Source organism: Capsicum annuum, chromosome 5 (genome assembly GCF_002878395.1).
Source record: "Capsicum annuum cultivar UCD-10X-F1 chromosome 5, UCD10Xv1.1, whole genome shotgun sequence".
Classification (NCBI taxonomy): Eukaryota; Viridiplantae; Streptophyta; class Magnoliopsida; order Solanales; family Solanaceae; genus Capsicum; species Capsicum annuum.
In genome coordinates, this window is record NC_061115.1 from 52,815,595 (window position 1) to 52,837,920 (window position 22,326).

Genomic DNA, 22,326 nt, shown 5'->3' on the forward strand with positions numbered 1-22,326 from the left:
TAATCTCAATTGTCAGCCACGTATTCAAGGTACTCAGTTTAGATCATGATATTCAGCTCGTGTATCATGTTCCAAACTCATTTATATTCTCATGTTCCACTTATGCAAATTTAGTAATTAATCTCAGGATCATTAGCATTTTTAGTTTAAGGAAACAGTCTTCCTTGAACTTAATCAGTTTCATGCTCAGATTTCTATCAGAAACTTGGTATCAGTAATTTCCATTACAAACCTAGTATTAATTACCATTGTATATTCAGTTATGCAGTCATGTGTCAGTTCAGTCATGTATTCATGCATCAGTTATGCATGTTCAGTATGGTACATTTAGTTCATCAGTCATGTACTCATGTCTCAGTTGCTCATGTTCTATATGTACGATAGCTTATCATTTCTCCCATTTCAGTAAGTCTCATTCGAGGATGAATGTTCCAAAGGGAGAGATATTATAATACTCTATACTTCTACCTAGCTTAAAATCATCCTAAAAATGTTAAAGACTTTCTATAAAGATGAATACACTTTTGTACATATGGAATTTTGAAGATTTTGAATTTTTATCATGTGCGAAATTGAATAAGCTTTCCGTCAATACCAAATTCGCCCAAAACTGACACTCGGACGAAGAGTTAGAGCCATTTTAGTAAGACAGTGTACCACTTGGTACTTTAGCGCATTGTAGAGCCAACCAAAATGGCATTTGTCAAAAAACAGTGAGCCTCCATGATATTGGCACATCACACTAAGTCTCAAATTTAGAATTATCAATTTCCAGTGTACCAGCGCGATTCCACCGCATTGCGGTGCCATTCTAGTTCGCAACCAAGGTGGCAACACGATTTCCACCGCATCGTACCACCAACCAGTTTCCCAATTGTCCAGTTTCCAGTGAGCTAGCGCGATTTCACCGAGTCGTGCTAGAATGTAAAATTGGGATTTTTCAGGTTCCGTCATTTAATTTCAGGGGCTGTTTTGTAAATTCCAAAAACTCAAATCAGCCTATACACAACATTAAACCCTAAAAAGACCTATTATCTCATTATTTACCCATATCTCTCAAGAAATAAATCACTCTCTCTCAAAGATAGAAATCCCTAGCCCCAAGTTTCAAAAGAAAATCTCAAGAATCCCTTCAAGAACTTTAAGAAAACTCACAATCAAGGTATGCTGAGTGTTGATTCATAGGTCCCTTTAACCCATGAAGCTAAAGGATCCCTTTTAAATTCAAAGATTATGTATTTATGAATGTTCATGATTTGGTTGAATAGAAATTCATGTTTATATTGTTGTTAGGTTTTGATTCATGTCATAACCTATTAATTACAAAAATTGAATCTAGTATGTGATGATTTACATGATGTTCGTGATAAACCCTTTAGTTTGCAAGTTCAATGATGTAGCCATGGTAATAAGATGGATTGATTATTGTGTGATCAAAGCATGCTCCCCATATGTTTGACAAAATGCCTATGTGAATGAAATAGTACTATTATAGTATGTTGACAAGAAATCTCCATTTAGGTACAAGTTAATGCATTCTAAGTTCTTGATGAAAGGTCTTAGTGAATGAATTATGACATACTAGTGTGCATTCCTATCCATGTACGAATTCATGACTCTCAAATGCTTGATAAAATGCCTCATTGATTATATTGTGAGTTGTTTACTATTATCAAATATGTATTGTTTTCATGTATAGTCAGTTTTATGCTATCAAGTCCTGGGGGTACTTGTACTCGGCAATTTAGCTGTGTACCTAGAGCCAGTGTCAGTTTTCGAGATACTCTCAGTCAAGCATTGATCAGTAGAATTCAGTCAGTCATGTGACTCAGAAAAACTCAGTAAACTCAGTATCAGTCCAGTCCCATTCAGCAATCTTAGTAATCTCAGGAATCTCAGTGATCTCAACCAGTCATTATGTCTTAGTAGTATTCAGTTTAGACCTTAGTAAACTTAGTCATCTAGCAAAACTCAGTAGCATTCTGTCAGTTAATAGTATTCAATAGTATTTCATCAGTCAACAAAAATTCAATGAACTCAGTTTAATCTAATTAATCAGTAAAATTTGTAATAGATCAGTCCATCCTAGTATGAACTAGGAAATCAGTTCTGTGTCTATTTAGTTGGGAGTAGGATTCAGCACCGAGTGAACCAAGGGATGAGGACATACACTATCATCCAGTAGAGAGTGTGATCCTTAGTAGTAATCCCTATATTCCAAAACTACATAGCCAGCGTAGGTTGTGATGTACCCCTATGAGTCTAGGAACTATACATCTCATTTGAGTTTTCTTTACAAAAGGGGTTGACGGAAGAGCACCCTACCAGAGAGGGTTTACTCACAGCTTGTCTTTACCTGTGTCATGGTACTGACACCCTTCCAACTAGGGTCATAGGTTGGACCCCACCAGTTCTAATTTGGGGCAAGTCAGTTAGATGTTTACCTAGCACAGTTTCAGTTTTAGATTCAGTCTTCAGAATAGAACTCAATCTAGTTCTATAGAAATCAGGACTGTCAGACACTTTCACTAAGCTCAGTACGGAACTTAGCTAGTTCCATAAGATTTTAGGACTGTCAGATACACTCATCCAACTTCGTATAACCCTTAGATAAGTTATTTATAATCAGGACTGTCAGAAATAGTCTTTCAGTTATCAGTTACTAGTAAACTTAGATATCAGTAAATCCATGTTGTCAGTAGACTCAGTAGTCAAAACTCTGTATTCAGTCCTATCACAACCTCAGTTACAGTTATGTATTCATGCATGTATTCTTACATTCATGTATACAGTCAGTTAGTATTGTTCATGTGTATGAACCATTTGTATTTAGCTTACCTCACTTGCATACCAGCATATTCAATAGTACTGACACATTTGCTCTATGGTGTTTTATATCATAGGTTTAGAAACACGATCTGCCAAGCACCTTAGTAGATTAGACGTTCAGTATCCAGACTAACAGTGAGTCCTCATCATTCGAGGATAGCATAATTTTTTTATTACTTAATTATTTCAGTAGTTCGGAGTTAGTTGGGGACATGTCCCATCAACTCTATAGATTTCTGATAGTTTAGAGGGTTCCATACTACAACATTCTTAAGACAATTTATTTCAGTTTTGGGTATTGTTATACCCCATTACAAGCATTATTTTATATTCAGTATTAGTTTAGTTTTGAACCTTATGGCCTTACAACTTATATTCCACATATTTTTAGTATATTATTTAGTGCTTAGTTACAAATATCAGTTATGGGTTAGCTTGTAGTCCTTCAGGGTCATGAGCATCATGTAATATTCTGAGTACTAGATTCGGGGAGTTGTAGTATCGCAGTCGTCTCTTAATGTAGAGATAAAGGAAAAACAAATATTGGATCCTGATTTGATGAAGATAAAGAGTAATGTGTGTCAACAAAAGGTTGTCAATTTTATAATTAGTGGTGATGGTATCTAGAGGTACCAAGGTAGGCTATGTGTTCCCAATATTGATGGATTGAGAGAAACGATTATGGTTGAGGCTCATGGATCTCAATATGCTATTCATCCCAATTCCACGATGATGTATCAAGATCTTAAGGAGTTTTATTGGTGTAATAATATGAAACAAGATGTGGCTAGGCATGTGGCTATGTGTATAGTGTGTCAACAAGTGAAAGTTGTGTACTTGAGACTGAGTGGTTTATACAAAGAGATTGAGTTTCCCAAATAGAAGTGGGAGGCGATTAATATGGATTTTGTTACCGGCCTTTCTCGATCTCAGAATCAATGTGATTCTATTTGGATCATCATGGAAAGAATGACCAACTCCACTCATTTATTGTCGGTGAGGACTAGTTATTTGGTAAAGGATTATGCTAAGTTATATCTTACGGAGATTTGAAGTTATATGGTGCTCTAGTATCTATCACCTCAGATCATGTTACTCTGTTCTCATCTCATTGTTGGAAGTAATTTTAGAAAGGTTTTGGAACTAAGGCATGCCTTAGTACAACCTTCCACCACTAGACGATGGACAAGCGGAGAGGACTATCTAAACATTGAAAGATATGTTCCGTGCTTGTGTGATTAATTATGGTGGTAGTTTGTATGACCATTTGCCTTTGATTTAATTTACCTATAATAATAGCTATCATTCTAGCATTGGTATGGATCTTTTTGAGGTGTTGTATGGTAGAAGATGTCGTTCCTCTATTGGGTGGTATGAAGTTGGTGAGGGTAAGTTGTTTGGCCCTAATTTGGTTCACCAAACCTTGGATAAGGTGATTCATGATAGGTTAAATACTGCTCAAAGTCACCAAAAGTCTTATGTGGATGTAAGGCATAGAGACTTGAAGTTTGATATTGGCGATTAAGTATTCTAAAAGGTATCTCCCATGAAGGGAGTGATGCAGTTTGTTAAGAAAGGGAAACTTAGTCCCTGGTATGTTGGTCCATATATGATTCTGAAGAGGGTTGGTAATGTCGCCTTTGAGTTGTAGTTTCCCTCTAGTTTGAGCTCCATCCATTCAGTATTCCATGTGTCTAAGTTGCAGAAATGTATAGGTGACCCTACGTTAGTGGTTCCCTTAGAGAATGTTAGTATTTCAGACTTGTTGTCTTATGAGGAGGTCTCGGTGAGGATCTTGTATCGACAAGTTTTCTGGTTGCGAACAAAAGAGGTGGCTTTGGTGAAGGTTCTATAGTGGAACCAAAAGTCTAAGGAAGCTACTTGGGAGGTGGAAAAGGACATGAAGTCCAAGTATCCACAGTTTTTTTCCATTCTGGAAACTCATGCTTGAGGTATGTGTTAATCTTTTTAACTTTATTTATGTCTTTGATAGGTAATGGGTTCAAGTCCCTAAACTTTGAATTGAGAAAGTGTTTTGATAGACAAGAGGTTTGAGTCCCCAAGTCAATTGAATAGTTGGTTTATTGATAATGATCATGGCATGCGTTTTATCCTTTTTAATGTCTTTATTTTCTAACTTGGTTAAAGGTAAATTTGATGTGCTATTATGTGTTAACTCTTGCTTGTGCTTATCTTACCCGTCATTCGAGGATGAATGATTCTAGTGGGGGAGAACTGAAACACCTTGGATTTGAACCCTTAGAAAAATTACCTTAGTTGATGTTTTTAGGCAAGGTACGACTCATGGGTGCTAGTCGTCCCCTAGGATACGGTTTGTTGTCCTCTCACTTATATGTTAGGTAGTGTAGTGGGGTTTACATTCTATCCAAGGTATGGTTTAGCCTCTCCCAAGTCGTATTATAGGGTACTAGTCGTAAGATGTCAAGTCGTATGATGTGTTAAGCTTGGTCTAGTGTACACTATCTTGGGTACGGTTTGTGTGGTACTACTCGTACCTTAGGATGCGAGTTATGCATCCATGGTTGTATGTTGGGCATATTATAGGTCTATGGTGAGGCCTGGGGTACGAGTTAGGGTATCACTTATACCCTAGGGTGTGGGTCAAGGGGGTGAGTCGTACCTTCCTGGGTGTAACTTTAGTCTTTTAAGATGAGGGCATTTTAGTCATTTCCCACCTCTAAACCCTTATGACACACGACATATAACCTTATTTGGCCCTTCATTCTTTACATATACAAGATCAAACCTGTCACATCCCAAAATCATTCCTAGACATGACTGGCACCTGCTAACACCACCTGTCGGGAGAACCAATCTTCCTTACACTTTACCAATCAATAAGTAGTAAGATAAGGTATGTGCAACTCCAATGCATAAATAAATAATGAATAATATTTCAACAAAAATACATTTAAATTATAAATTCAACATTCACTCTTGAACTAATTCTCTATAGCTAATCCTACACTAAGACCATGGAGCATCTAAAATAGAGTAACATGAGTTCAACTTTCAGGTATGCTAACCCACTAAAAAGAAATGTAATCTAAATAGCTAAAGTTGAAATGAAAGCACCCACGAATAATGTGAAGTCTCACCTTAGCATTAGAATCCTTACGAAGAAATCGTCAACCACTAGTTTTACCTTGCGTGGTAGTATTTGCAGATATGTAAGAAGAAGTGAGCTATATAAAAATTTAACTCAGTAAGATCCTCAACCCACTACTTTAATACCCCTGGAACAAGTGTTAGAAAATACAACACACCACAATTACATAAATTATATTCACAACATATATCTTATAATATAATGCTCAATAAGTTCTAACAAATATTTCAAAAGTCATTGTATATCTCTCAACTCCATCCAGTCTCACGGCTTGTCATAAACGGCAGTGAAGGTGATCAGCCAAGCACCTCGGCAAGACCATATAAGCATACACAATGCCCACAAAGTATACTACGACAACATGTACAAGGCCCTTAACATATTACAGTAGCATACACAATGTCCCTAATATGCTACGACAACTATGTATGCCTCTAGTAAATATATCACGATAATAAGTACAAGGCCCCTAACATATTACGGTAGCATAGGTATGCCCCTAACATATTACGGAAGCACATATACGCTAATAAATATGTCCAATATCCGACCATCGTCTCACAACTCACCATAAAATGATTCTCAATATATTTAACAAAATACATATTCATGGTTGATCTAAGACCATCGATTCTACCAAGCACACGCTTGTCCCAACACATGGACTAGGCAGAAAAATATAATTTTTATAAAGAAGATTTGTAAAGTAATCTTCAAAGCTTAAAGTCTCACTTACCTTGCTAATGACAAGTTTTCCAATCTTGCAACAGGTAGAACATCAATCAAACAACCTCGGATATCTTTAATCTATGCAAAAATATCAATTATGCTAGTCAGGATTAGGTTTCAATTAGTCAATCCACTATCAAAGTACTACTTCACTGAATTCCTCTTACTACACTAAAAAGGTGATAATGTGCACAAAATAATTGTTCATAGTGCATAGCTAAAAATAATTTTCATAGACTTATCACGGTGTCCATTAGCAATTTTCCCAATTTCCAACAAGAACAACAAAACCCAATTGCCTATTTATTCAATTAACATGGTACTAGTAATTCACAATTTAATACCCCAATCGTCATTATTATTAGATCATATGTCTTTCTACTATTGCATCACTGGTGCTACTCCCACTTAAACAGACACACACAATAACTAAATCGATAAAGATTATGATCAGAAGTTATTTAGAGAAATTTTTATTTGTTAATCACTTGCGTCAAGAATTCACTGAAAGCAATTTACATTTTAAGAAACTATATGTTAAGAAGATAAAGTAATTCACAATGCCTAAGTGTGAATTGGAGTGTTTCTGCTAGTTTGTATGGATGTCCGTAGAAAAAGAACAAAGCACTGCTTATTTCAATAGAAAAATATAGCAAATAGAAACAATTGACCTAATATTCTACTCTTTTTGTAACTGAAACTTTGAAAATCTGAATAAGGGAGAGGGTTTTGGCTTTTATTTTTCTCACCTTAATTCTATTAATTAATATAATAATATAACCTAAATTATCCATTTACCCCTCATTAAAAATCTGAGTTATTACAAAATCATTCCAAAATACTCTCCAAAACTTCTCTATCAAGATTGGGGCTAGGGTTCATCAAGAAGGCCATCTAGGAGCTTGGAGACCAAGAATCCCTCTGTGAATCTTTGTGTTTAAGGCATGCGACTCTTTCTTCTTTCTTATTCCAAAATATTATGTGTTTTAAACAATGATTTGATTATTGAATGGTTGGTTTTGAAATGAAATGTTAAGGGTTTTGAGGCATTTGATGGGTATTATTTGCTCTTGTTCAAACTTGTGTTTGGACATGCTTTTGGTGATGGATTGCACATGTGGGTGCTTGTTGATTGTGGTTTAACAAATGGGTCATGAGTGACCTAAATCTTGATGGTTTTTACTTTGGTTTTGTTCATGGTAAAGGTATGCCCTCAAGGTATTATGAAAATGTCTAAGACAAATAAATAGTTATATGTTAATAGTGTTTTGAGATAAGGCAATGTCTTAATGAGTAAACATGCTTGGTAAATGATTTTATAAAGGCCTTTTTGGCTATGTAAAGAGTTAATTGGTAACTTTGGTGGTTTTATTTGTTAAACACGGTAGAGTCCCTAAACTTGAAATTGAATTGTGTTTGAACTAAAGTTGGGTATATGAATTCTACTGAAGAATGAATGGTGCTAAATAGGTCTTGATGAAAAAAAATTTATTTGAATGGTCTTGGGAACTATGACATTGTCCTATTAAAGTGATAGATTGTTAAATAATTCATGAAGAACTTGTCGTCATGTGTAGTGTCGAATAGTAGCCTTGATGGCTTTAATTGGCTAAATGGGTTAGAGTTCCTGAGTGTTGAATTGAATGGATATTATTCCATGGGAAAAGGGTTAGAGTACTAATGTCGACTAATAATGGTATCTACAGATTTAGGTTAAAGTCACTCTCCTAATAAAATAACTTGAGGTTAGAGTCCCTTGACCAATCATTTGGCTTGAGGTTAGAGTCCCTTTCCTATTAAAGCAACTTGAGGTTAGAGTCCCTTACCTAATATGATTGGGGAGTTCAATCTCTCTAACTATAAGGGTGGAAGGTTAGAGTCCTCCACTTCATGTTTCACAATTGGACGTTCGAGATGCTTGCTAAGGCCTTGTTCCCTTTCCTGATACTTGATGTATCTATATATCTATATATATACCTATGTATATAAATGTGGTTGCTTATGATGGTTTGATTTGTATTTGAATAATGAAACTATTTTATCCTTACCCTTGAGTTACATGTTAGCGCTCCAAATACTAATCATCTTCGAACGCTGTGTCCCCACGCTACACAGGGTCAAAGTTTTTTTTTCTCTTCATACGCAGTGACCAGGTGTTCAAGAATTTTGTCCGTTGACTTTGAAGTGGTGAACTTTCATACATCAGAAGGCATATATTTCATGGTCTTTCTATCTTGTGTTACAGACTTGTTTTAGTTTTAGTTTTTGGCTATTGTCAGGAGCATGTCCATCATATTTAGACTTTGGATTTGCAGAGGCTTTGAGGATGACTGTGGACTTGGGCATGTTGGTTGGTATGATGACACTAATGTAATGATTTGACATTCTTAAGTTATGTTTACTAGTCTTGATTTCGCTTTCTTGATTAAATACTCAGAGTTCATCCAACACTTGTAGATTGATGTGATGGTTTGGCTAGGTTGACGGGGCGATCTCCGATCCTTGTTGGGCTTGAGATATCCATACGACAAGGCCTGGTTTTGGGTCGTGTCATAATTTCAACACAGACTTGTGAAGCCAATACGCTATCGTACCTCTATTTTTTGTGTTGTGCGTCGGTGGAGAAGTCACACTACATCAGTGGTTTTGTTTCGTTATTGTAGGTATGTGAACTTTATAATATTTTATTTTCATTTGTACCACTTATTTTTACTATGAATAAGTATTGTTGATTATATTTTTTTGTAGGTATGGGCATGGGAGCGTAGTGTCCCACTGTAGCAATTTTTGCATCCTCTGAGCGAGGAAAATCCAGAGGTTCCGACCACACATGCACGTAAATAAACTCAAGGTAAAACTCATCAAAATGAGACTCATAGTGTACTTGACATAATAAGAGATGTATTAGACAACCTTACTAAGAAGCAAGTATTTTTTATATTATCATGTCATTTTTTATTTTTGTCTTAATTTATTTTATTTTTAGTTATATAACGCAATGATACACCAACTAAATATCATATATATATATATATATATATATTAAGAGTAGGGAAGATTTTTTACCTTTTTGTGACTAATACTTTATCAGTCTTCACCTCACAGTAGTAACACTATAACACAATTATTAATAATATCAAATGGCAAAAAAATTTTCAATTTACTAATTTTATGTATTTAAAAACCAACTTGACTTAATATGTTCATGATTATTTTGATTCCAAAATGGAGTTTGAAAATTTTCTTCATTGGTTATGCAGCTCAACTCTTTTGGACTTTCTGCAGTATAATTCAAATATGAAATTACTATGAAAGAATGTTTGCCGATATAGACACCAGCAGGTGTAGACTCTCCATTAACATTTTCATCATTATTATCATCATCATCATCATCATCAAAAGATTGATCATCATCTGACGATTCATATTGTAAAGCTTAATCACTATCCAACTTTACTTGTACATCGTTGTTGTTGTTCATAATTTTTGTGAGTTGAGTGAGAGTACCTCGACAATGATTAAATCTATAAAATGAATAAATCATCTCATTAACTATAAGAAAAAACTACTTAATTAAATAAAATAGGTTATTTATTACCTATTAATTGGCTCTAACGAAAAAGGATATTGTGGACCACTTGAATTAAAAATTTTCAAATTCATAGACACATTGTTTGGTCTTCCCATATCAAAATTATTCACAAGTTTTGGTGAATTTTGATAATGTGTTTCAAACTCACCATCAAATTGTTGTTCCATTACCATTATTGAAGAATCTATATTTAGATTCGAAGAATTTTGACTTACTCGAAGATCAAACTCACTATTTGTGGGTTCTTCAACAATAGTAGAATGTTCAACAAACACATACATGTCAAGCATCTATAGATTAAGACAATTACCAAAAATTTCAATAGTGCAAAGAAATAAAGATAAGGAATCATGATTCAAAATAGGAGTTTCACTAAATATTGATTGTGCATTGGACGTAAAATAATTTGGATAACGACTGAAAATAACCACATTATCTTTCAGATTAGTAATACCAATTTTACTCCTAAACAACCTTTTCAAACAATCATATTTGAGAGATAAAGGAAATGATTGAACCACTATAGAACGGCAACTATATCGCATCGAATCTTCATCATGCAAAACCATGCCAATGTAAATTTATTCTTACCTTATTATCATCCATCTTAAAGTAAGAAATGAATAAGGTTTAATAAATATTTTGAGTTATGAACTTTGAACTTTTTTTTGGAATTGATGCAAATGAAAGAAACCTACACTCACACTCTTTATCACTATAACATGGGATCCTACCTTACAAGGTGAGAGTCCATACTTGACTTACAATCAACCAGTAAAGGAAAATTTATTCCCTTCCTTGTCAGCGGTAAGTCCCATCTTGTAGGCACTTCTTCCCTAGGGAAATTTATTTTTCACTTTTTCAATCAAAGAATAAGGTAAGTGACTTTATTTACCTTATAAGGTAAAGTCATGATTTTACCTTGCACTTTTTCAACAAAAGATAAGGTAAGTGACTTCATTTACCTTGTAAGATATAATCACGATTATACCTTACACTTTATCATGAAACTGACTTCGTTAACTTTTAATGGACAAGGTAAACACTTGTGTTTATCTTATCCATTTTGTAATTTTTTCATTTCCTTATGTCCCTCTGAGATTTTGCATTAAAAAATTTTCCCTTTAGACTTCGAACACCAAAAATCACTATTCCATCAATTAATTTACTAAGTCCAAAATATTAGAATTGTATGTGCTGGATTCGAAATTAAGAGGGTGTCACACAAAAGCTATTAGTTTGCAAACTACGGAGCCGATAATTCCGATGAAAAACAAAAACATACTAAAAAAGCATATTATTAATATAGTTTCATCAAACGACCTACATATTATAAACTAATAATGAAAAAATATAAATCTATTGGGAGAAATCACCCCATAAACAAGATTCTTTAAAGACTACATTATAAATTCTATTGTGTTATGGTATGAGAAGAAGGATCTTCAGTTTATAGATGTATAAAATCTTTCCTCTAAGAAAGAGGTTTGTCAACTATATAAGAGATTTTATATTTTTCTTTTAAGAAAAGTAAAAGTAATTATGGTATTACTTTAACTTTCCTTCGAAGAAAGTAAAACTCAAATTTGATAAAAAAATTAGGGCAAAAGCTCTAACAAATCTTTTCCTTTTGGCTTAATTTTCGTGATAAAATTTGATCTGTCTTTTTCACATGCATTATCTTTGTTCTTCACATAATCTTCATATATGTTGTTTGGCATGCTTAAAAATGGAGATCTTTTGGGTTAAAAAAATTGGAGCCCTTTGCAGGGTTAAAAGTAAACTTTATTTTTAAAGATACAATAACAGGATTGTTGAAAATATGATTGACAATTGTCTCCACATATAATTTTTCTTGGACTTTTTTGTTTTGACAAAATATCTTCACTATTATCAAATTGGTTGCAACCCTCACATTAACCAATCCTCAAAATGAACATTAGATCATTGAGCTGTAGGTTTTGATACCTCTTGTTGGGTTCGAAATTGAGAGGGCGTAATGGAGCTAATGGTTTTTAAACCATCGAGACAATAATTTAGATGACAAATAAAAACATACTAAAAAATATATTATTAATATAGTTTGGTCGAACGACCTACATATTATAAACTAATATTGAAAAATCAGAAACCTATTGGGAGAAATTTCCATATAAACAAGGTTCTTCCAAGACTACATTATGGACATTATTATGTTATGGAATGAGAAGAAGGATCTTCAATTTATAGAGGTACAAATTTTTTCCTCTAAGAAAAAGCTTAGTCAAATATGAAAGAAAATTATATTTTTCTTTCTGAAAAAGTAAAAGTAATTATAGTATTACTTTGACTTTTCTTTAAAGAAAGTAAAACTCAATTTTGATTAAAAGAAAATCAGCACAAAAACCTTCGAAGTATGTGGCGCCTATGATAAAGGGCTAACCAAGGTGAAAGAGGGGTACTGACAGGTTTCAAGGCTGAAAAGTTTTGTCCGAAGAAGGGTACACAAAATACCTTACGCCAATTTCACATAGAAATGGGAGAGAAAAATGAAGAGGTTTGTAACATTATCATACAAATTCATATGGCATACATATTTTTGGATTCAATAAAGCTGTAGCCTGAGAGACAAATCAATCAAACCTTCTGGACCCAAACAAACCATATGTCCCATGAGTTTGGATCCAAACATTGAAAACCTTATTTTGATTTCTTATCCAGCTTGGCAATTAAATTCAAAACCATATGTGGGTTCATATATATGTTGATTCTTATTAGTATTTTTTGTATTTTCTAAAATCATATTATTATTGTTGTTGTTGTTCTAATCCAATATTGGCATATCATAATCATAGAATATATTCGAAGAAAATATTTTCACCTGATATAAAATTCTGCTCAGCTTGTCTAACTCAAGCTAAACATCAACAATAACTCGAAATGATAATACATAGATAGAAAGTTAATCAGCAAAGAAAATTATAAATGGGGCTATAAATCCAAATATAAGTTTGTCAATTCCTTTTCTTTTTTCTTTTAATCCTGAGAAAGCAAGTCGACTTCCATTAAACCATTAAAGAAAAGGTTAAATTAAGTGCCTAACATATGCCACTTTTTTTTTCGGTCAATTATTTGTTAAATTTATCAAGAACTGACCAGGATGTAGTAAAAAATAGACCAGGAAAGGACTTTAAGATTGCATCATTTTGAAAGGATGAATTTATCCATAATGACCAAAATACGTACGCAAATGTAGAAAAATAAATAATTAGAAATTGTTAAGTAGAGATTTTACTTGGTGTGGATGAATCTGTACCGATGTAATAAGTATAAACAATTACATGGATTATCAACATGCTCTACGTGGAAGACTGAAATATACCTATATTTCAGAAATATCAAATAAATTGAATTTTGTTTATTTCTCTATGAGGCATTAGCATCTCAAATTCATCCAGTTGATTTCTTCAAGTGTTCACTCAATTAATAATTACTAGTTTAGGTGTAAGCACGTTGCGCGTGTACCTCACTTTAATGAATTCAAACATTACATTAAATAGGATATTTGTTTAAATAATAAAGATAAATATAATAATTAAATTTAATATTTTTTGAGAGTGTAAAGATGGAGAATTTATTTATTAAACCTAATCTTTACCAAAAATATTTTGAAAAGTCGATTGACATTCATCTACCATCTGTAAATTGTAACAAAATAATACAATGATAGAGACATCAAAGTAATACAATTAAATCTAATCTTTACACACAAAATTTTCTCAAAATCATCTGACATACATCTACCACCTGTAAATAATAATAAAATAATACGATAATAGAGATATCAAAATAATACAACTAAACTGTAATACCCTGATTTTCTGAACCGAAATGCTACACGATGCTCATGACCCCAAAGGACCACAAGCTAACCCATGATTGATAATTTTACCTATAAACTGCATAATATCTCATAAAATATGCGAAAACATGAACTGTAAGGCCATAAGGTTCAATACTGATACATATCTGAAAAATATAGTATAATACTACCAAAAAGAAACATAAATACTGAAGGCTAAACATCTAATCTGACATCTAGTCTGAAAGCCTCTAACTAAACTGAATAAGGAGTTGATGGGCCATGTCTCCAACTAACTCCAACTACTAAAATAAACTGAAAACTAAAATAGAAATAAAATCATTATGTCCTCGAAGGATGAGGACTCACGTCTAACTTTGAATGCTGATCTTGGAATCTACTGCTAATTTGGAGCTCATGCCTCTGAACCTATGGTGTAATATAAGAGAAAGCACCATAGCACAAATGCGTTAGTACGTCTGAATGTACTAAGTATACGAGTGAGGTAGGCTAAATGCAAAGGGTTATATGCATGAAAAATACAGACTGATATGAACGTGAGAGTATATACATGCATACGTAACTGTAACTGAACTCGTGGAGATACTGACTACTGAGTCTGAATACTGATAACATGAGTGTAATGATAATGAGATTCTAAAAGACTGAGTTTACTGAACTTGATATGTAAATCACTACTAAGTGATGGATCTGATATTGTATTACTGAATATTGGAAGACTGATACTATATCACTGATAAAGGAATAATTACTTTTGACAGTTCAAATTATGAAGAACTGGTCTGAATGACTGTATCTGACAGTCCTGAAGCTGAGTACTGATAGCTTGAGTTCTGATAACTTTTGTGATTGATAGCATAAGTGACTGTATCTGACAGTCCATAAATTTAAAGAAAACTATCTGAGTTTAATTCTATTTCTGAGTTTACTGTATCTGATCGTCCTGATATACTAAAATCTGAAGAACTATCTGAGTTCTTTACTGAGACTATAACTGAAACTGATAACATGGATGACTATATCTGACAGTCCTGTATATACTAAAATCTGAAGAGAGCCCTTAGTTCTTTGACTGAGACTGATACTGAAATTGTGGGAAGTAGTTATCTAACTGACATGCCCCAAATATGCTATAATAGCTAAGCTGGGGTCCAATATTTGCCCCGACTGGAGAGCTGTCAATACCGCACCACTGGTAAGGACAGCTGTCAGTAACCCTTATCTAGTGAGTATTCAATGAGAATGGTGGGAACCCTAAACGGACGGGTTAAGCGACCTCATCAACCCTAAGCTGACGGGTTAAGATATGTCAACCTACGCTGGCTACGTAGTTCTAGAACATAAGGATTTCTACTAAGAATCACACCCTAAACTGGCAGGTGAGTTCCAATCCTTGGGTTCACTCGGTGCTAACTTCTACTCCCATCTGAAGGACACTAAACTGAATAACTAAGCTGAACTGAATAACTGAACTAAATTAATTAGCTAAACAGATACTGATTAACTGGACTGATACTGGTGGTACTGTTTAGCAGAGATAAACTACGTTTTTTGGATTCCAATGACTGACAGAATGTACTGAGTTCTGAGGACTGGTTGAGAGTACTGAAGTTACTGAGATTGACTGTAAATACTGAGGTTGCTGAAGTTACTGAGCACTGAGATTACTGAGATTGATTGTGAATATGAGGTTGCTGAAGTTACTGAGCACTGAGATTATTGAGATTACTGGACTACTGAGATTACTGAGATTGACTGTGAATACTATGGTTGCTGAAGTTACTGAGCACTTAGATTACTGAGTTTACTGGACTACTGAGATTACTGAGATTGACTATGAATACTAAGGTTTCTAAAGTTACTGAGTACTGAGATTACTAGACTACTGAGATTATTGAGATTGCCTGTGAATACTGAGGTTTTTGAGTTGTCCTGAGTCACATGACTGACTGAATTCTATAGATCATGGATTGACTGAGAGTATCATGAAAACATGACATGGTTCTAGGCACACAACTATATTTTTGGGTACAAGTACCCCCAGGACTCGATGGAAGGAACATGACACACATGACTGACTTGATCATAAGAGTAGAGTCCATAATTTATAATATCATAAGTAGGGATCCCATACTAAGCATGGTTATCAACAATGTATTACGTGGAAAGGATTTCATATCACATGAAAGTACTTGCACAATCTTAATATCATGTTCATTGGATAATCATATTCGCAACACATAACAATAGCATGGAAGTTCATGTGGATTGCATGGTTATCCTACATCTTGTTCATAAGTAGGATTTGTAAGTAAACATAGCATAATCTCATAAGAATAGTTCATGAGTATTCTAATAACATTTACAAGGCACATTATCAACATAGAAGTCATTGGAACGTAAGGGCATATCATGAATCCTTCACTTAGTCACAATTTAGCTATATTGCATAATTTCTAGTTCCTTAGGCATTTTATCAAACCCCTTACATGCACATCTTAAGCATAGGTGAATTCATCAAATTATACATCATGAACAACCAAATTTACATGTTTCCAACTCATATGATATCATGAATTCACAAAATATATAAAGATTCCATCTTGGGAATCACCCAATATCAACAACATGATCATCAACACCCAACAATATAGAAATCACACTTTATAATGAAAAAGAGGAAAAACAATCAAGCATCAATATGGGTATAATCATATCACCACAATCAACCAATCTTTTATATTTTAAAGATGGATTCTTGAACTCTATGAACGAATTAAATCCATATATGAACACTACGCATACCTTAGAAGGAAGATTCTTGATGATTGATGGAGGAAATTCCTTGAAATCGGATCTTCAAGCTTACTTATGCAATCCTAGTTGTTTTTCTCCTTTAGTGCTCTTGGATGATGAGCTTTGAAATGAAAATAGGGTTGCAGTATGTTTAGAAGATATAAATTTTGTAGGGTTAAGTTTAGGGACGTGTAAGGAGTATTTAAAGACTTAATTCCTTTTAAAATAATTCAAGACAGAGTGTTTTTGACACCTGGAATTGACTTAGGTGGTGCCCAAGTGATCGCCTATGCTTGGGTTGGGCGGTTCCTAACCAATCGTCTATGCTTGGGTTAGGCGGCGCCTAACCAATCGCCTCTGCGTACTGCCTCTCAGGAAAATGGGCATAACTTTTCGCTCGGGTATTGGATTAAGGAAAAATTGGTATTGTTGGAAAGATAATTCAATTATATACAATTTGGTGGGATAAATATGATGAAATACCACATTAACATCGAGTTATACTCATTCGAATTTGACCCTTGCAAAATCAAACACTAAAACTTGATGGATTCAAAAACTCTTAGCTTGTATTACCTTATGTGACTCATATGAACATGATTAATGTATCATAAGCTATCTTATCACTAGGATACTCATTTTAAGTCATGCACTAAAATTCTACTCACAGGATAGGAGGTTTCATACGTAGGAAAAATGGTTCGTCTCTTAGCTTAGAAACATACAGGGTATTACAATATCTCGCCCTTGGGAACATTTATCCTCGAATAGAAATTAACTGAAGCGGGAGGGATGATAAGATGAAGTACGTAGAAGACATAAACTAATGAAACATGGGTTCATGACTAGCATGACTGAAAGTTGAGCACAACATACTGAACATTCATATCTGATACATGGGAAGCTGATTCATTGATATAAGACTGAGGATTCTAATAAAGTAAGTTTTCTCAAAATGAGAAAGCATATCTGATGCACTACTAAAAGGCTGAATCCATGCATATCTGATCAATGATTATATGACTGACATAATACGTGAATGCATGACTGAAAGTACTAATGAGCTGATCACACATATCTGATGCATGAAGTCATGACTAAACTTACTCATGAACATGTAATGGTAAAGGTATCAAGTTTGAACTGAAAACCGAGCATGGAACTAAATACCATGTTTGGCACTGAAATATGAACTTGTGAACAAGTAAGTTTAAGGAAAATTGTTACCTTGAATTGATAATACCAATAAGTTTGAGATTAATTACTCCATATGCATGATCGAAAACATGAGAACATAACTAAGTCTGGGACGTGGTAGACATACTGAATATCATGATCTGAACTGAATCTTGAAAACATGGCGTACGACTGAAGTTGGAGCTTAAGGGTTATCTTATGAGTACCCCTTTTCCAAACTGGATTCATAAAAAAAAAAAGAGCAGCACGTTTATTTCATGAAAGTTTGGGGGTATGATGTATCTCCCCCTTGGGATACTATGTCCCTCAAAGAATACTGACTTGGATGATCTACTGAGGGAAATTGAGGCGATGTTCAAAACACATAGGAACTGAGTCATTACTGAATAACTAGGATCTGAAATTGAGATATGATACATGAACTGAGCTGAACTCGAGTGCACAAATATACTAACTTATCTGATTAACTAAATAACTGATAGCTGAAAATTAGATCTGTAAAGTTAAACTGTACTTAGTCTGAATAGCTGGGCTAAGATTTTTGAGTTTTATGCATAGGAGATAAGGACTAACTAAGTAGAATGAGGTATCTAAGCATGGATTCATGAAGTCTGTATTATTTGTGAATGCGAGACCAAGCGTACGACATGGCTCTGAGGTATTCTATAAATTAGGGTACTGAAACATTGATAACTGAGTACTGACAACCTGAATGCTATGGTCAAGCATGTCTGGAGCTAAACTGAGTTTCAAATCTGGTTACTGAACTGAAGATAACATTATAACTAAGCCTATAGCTAGTACAAAAGTACTGAATTCAAGGACTAAACACTTATCACTGAGTGCTGGCTACTGAAACTATAATTGAGTTGGCAACTAAGTTTTTGATGGCTACATACTGGGGACCGACATAAGTCAAGGATCTAAATGTACACTTACACTTTGTACTTTCCCAAGTTCTAAATACGACCCCTTGCTACACGTTTACTTGCACATTTATCATGACATTCAAGCCTATCTTCACAACTACACCCTCGTGCAAAGTAAGCATGCAACAATCTTGTCTTATCTAAAAAACTGCTCATTACTACACTGTTCCATAAGGAGAGCTAACTGGAGGAGTAAATCAGGAGGACCTGAAACATGAATAGATACAAACTAAACTTGACATATAAATAAAACTTGAGGAATAAAATATCAATAGTTTGAATTTTCCAATAAGGTCTGAACTGAGGATATACATGACATAGTCTAAATGTATCTGATTTGTAGGGGCATAGCATAAGTCATGGAAGCTAAGTATACTGGAAAGCATGATATTCGTATATGAGTCATAAGCTTCATGACCTGAGTCTAGAGTTTTCTATACTCGTAGGACATGATTCAAGTACTGAGGGAGCCGGAATTGAACCCCTTATACTGGGAACTGAAGGCACACATAATCCCATGGAAAGTGTGTGAAAGTAGATTGTTCTCATGGAATATGATTTGTACTGTGGAGTAAAAGGGACTCCTTATGGTGGAAATTGAATTCATACATGATCATGGAAAAAGAGATACATGAGCGTGGTTCATGACCATAGAGTTGGTATGTAATGCCTGAGTTGGTTTCGTGATAGCTGAAGTGAAAAACTCTGTACTGAGATAAGAATGGGTCTAGAATTATCTTCCCTTACTGCTTTCTATACATACTGGCTCTACTATTGAAATCTGAGGGCCTGGCTTAGGTACTTGATCTACCATCACATACCTACATTATGTTCAACACCTATCTGTCTTACTAAATATATCATCTGATTTTGTTTCCTCATATACTACTAATATCACATTCACACCTTCATGCTTAATTTTGGAGTCAATAAACTTAAGTGGTTAGCTCGTACAGTTCAAGCCTACTGATCTAATCCCCATGAATACATAATCTGATCAAATAGAATAATACTATCCCAACTCTACTACTGCTAAACTTCTGGGTTCAAGAATGAGTTCTCATGATCATGAATAAAATCTGTAAAACCTTGGAACAATAATGAACTGATGGGATACTGTTTGAGTCTGTGGCTAATCCCATAACTGACTGTAGGGACTGTCTGTGAAAGCCCTGTCTTTAGGACTTTGAACTTCACTATTTCTATTACCTTGGAAAGTAAGGTAAAGTAAACATGAGGGGTGCATGATATGAAAATACATGGTTTCCTTAAAGAAACTTGCTATAGCACAATCTTGAGATATGAAAGAAGGGAAACTCTTCCTAAAACATCTCATAGCCTCCTACACGTAAGTGTGGTGCACAACACGCCCATGTACAAGACTCTACTTGATGCAGCTTCCAGACTTCGTAGGATACTGTTGAACCTTAGGCTCTGATACCAAGTTTGTAATGCCCCAATTTTCTGAACCGAAATGCTACACGGTGCTCATGACCCCGAAGAACCACAAGCTAACCGATGTCTGATATCTGTACCTATAAAATGCATAATATCTCATAAAATATGCAAAAACATAAACTGTAAGGACATAAGGTTCAATACTGTTACATATCTAAAAAATTTGGTATAACAATATAAAAAAAAAACATGAATACTGAAGTCTAAACATCTAATCTTACATCTAGTCTGAAAGCCTCTAATTGAACTAAATAAGGAGTTGATGGGACATGTCCCCAACTAACTCCAACTACTAAAATAAACTGAAAACTGAAATAGAAATGAAATCATCATGTCCTCAAAGGATGAGGACTCACGTCTAACTCTAATTGCTGATCCTGGAATCTACTGTTGATTTGGAGCACATGCCTCTGAACCTATGCTGTAATATAAGAGAATGCACCATAGCGCAAATGCGTTAGTACGTCTGAATATACTGAGTATACGAGTGAGGTAGGCTAAATGCAAAGGGTTATATTCATGAAAAATACTGACTAATATGAACGTGAGAGTATATACATGCATACATAACTGTAACTGAACTCATGGAGATACTGACTACTGAGTCTGAATACTGATAACATGAGTGTACTAATAATGAGATTTTGAAAGACTAAAATTACTAATCTTGATATGTAAATCACTACTAAGTGATGGATCTGATACTGTATTACTGAATACTGGAAGACTGATACTATATTACTGATAAAGGAATGATTATTTCTGGCAGTTTGAATTATGAAGAACTGGTCTGATTGACTGTATCTGACCATCCTGAAGCTGAGTACTAATAGCATGAGTTCTGCTAACTTTTATGATTGATAGCATAAGTGACTGTATCAGACAGTCCATAAATCTGAAGGAAACTATCTGAGTTCAATTTTATTTCTGAGTTGACTGTATTTGACAGTCCTAATATACTAAAATCTGAAGAACTATCTGAGTTCTTTACTGAGACTGTTACTAAAACTGATAACATGGATGACTGTATCTAACAGTCCTGTATATACTGAAATCTGAAGAACGCCCTAAGTTCTTTGACTGAGACTAATTTTGAAACTGTGGGAAGTAGTTATCTAACCGACATGCCCCAAATATACTATAATAGCTAAGCTGGGGTCTAATTTCTGCCCCGACTGGAGGGGTGTCAATACCGCGCCACTGGTAAGAACAGCTATGAGTGACACTTATCTGGCGGGTACTCAATGAGAATGGTGGAAACTCTAAACTGACGGGTTAATCCACCTCATCAACCCTAAGATAATGGGTTAAGATGTCTCAACCTACGCTGACTACGTAGTTCTGGAACACAAGGATTGCTACTAAGAATCATATCCTGAACTAGCGGGTGAGTTTCTATCTTTGGGTTCACTCGGTACTAACTTCTACTCCCATCTGAAGGACACTGAACTGAATAACTAAGCTGAACTGAATAACTGAACTGAACTGATTAGCTGAACTGATACTGATTAACTGGACTGATACTAGTGGTACTGTTTAGCAGATCTAAACTATGTTTATTAGATTCCAATGACTGATAGAATGTACTGAGTTCTGAGGACTGGTTGAGAGTATTGAAGTTACTGAGATTGACTGTAAATACTAAGGTTGCTGAAGTAATTGAGCACTGAGATTACTGAGATTACTGGACTATTGAGATTGACTGTGAATATTGAGGTTTCTGAAGTTACTGAGCACTAAGATTACTGAGATTACTGGACTACTGAGATTACTGAGATTGACTGTGAATACTGAGGTTGCTGAA